This window comes from Nannospalax galili, unplaced genomic scaffold, assembly GCF_000622305.1.
Source record: "Nannospalax galili isolate Female #2095 unplaced genomic scaffold, S.galili_v1.0 scaffold296, whole genome shotgun sequence".
Lineage (NCBI taxonomy): Eukaryota > Metazoa > Chordata > Mammalia > Rodentia > Spalacidae > Nannospalax > Nannospalax galili.
Window position 1 is genome coordinate 4,155,554 of NW_008340113.1, and position 804 is coordinate 4,156,357.

Sequence of the window (804 nt, forward strand, 5' to 3'; positions counted from 1 at the left end):
ATTATAACATGAACCAATTTCAGGGAAACATATATTCTCTCTAATTCCCAGTATATTATATGTTAAATGAACTAATAAGAAATCACCTGACATGATAATTGTGAGATCAAATGAGATAATCTATGAGAATTCTAGGTAAACTTTTTAGTGGTGTTAGATTAACTAGTGTGTTTAATATTATCTGAGTAAAATAGAAATTAAAAGCAGTTATTAAAGTAATCCTAACTTAAAAATGACCACCAGTAGTTATTATAGATGAAGGTACACATTTCAATATACTATGAAATATAGATACCACATTGTCTCAGCCTTCAATCAAAATTCTTGTAGATAAAAGGAAGAAAAAAAATAAGGAAAAAGTAAGTAAAATAATTATTGAACACTGAACAGCAAGTAATCCAATGAATAAATGGGCAGATTAAATGAAGAGACTTCTGAAAAGACAGATTACAGAGGTACGTTTCTCAGCATCGTTAACCATCAGGGAAATGCAAATCAAGTCTACATTGAAATTTCATCTTACTGGTCACATCAGAATAGCTGTCATCAAAAGAGGTGGGGGAGGGGTGCTGGAGAGATGACTCAGCAGTTCCAGAAGACCTGAGTTTAGTTGCTGGCACTAACATCAAGCAGCTGATATCCACTTAGAACTCCAGCTACAGAAAATCTGACACCTCTAGCCTCAAAGGGTACCTATGCACATACCCAAATAAATACACACACACACACACACACACACACACACACACACACACACACATACACACCACAGAAAGCAATATGTTTGAAAATGAATTTTTCTGT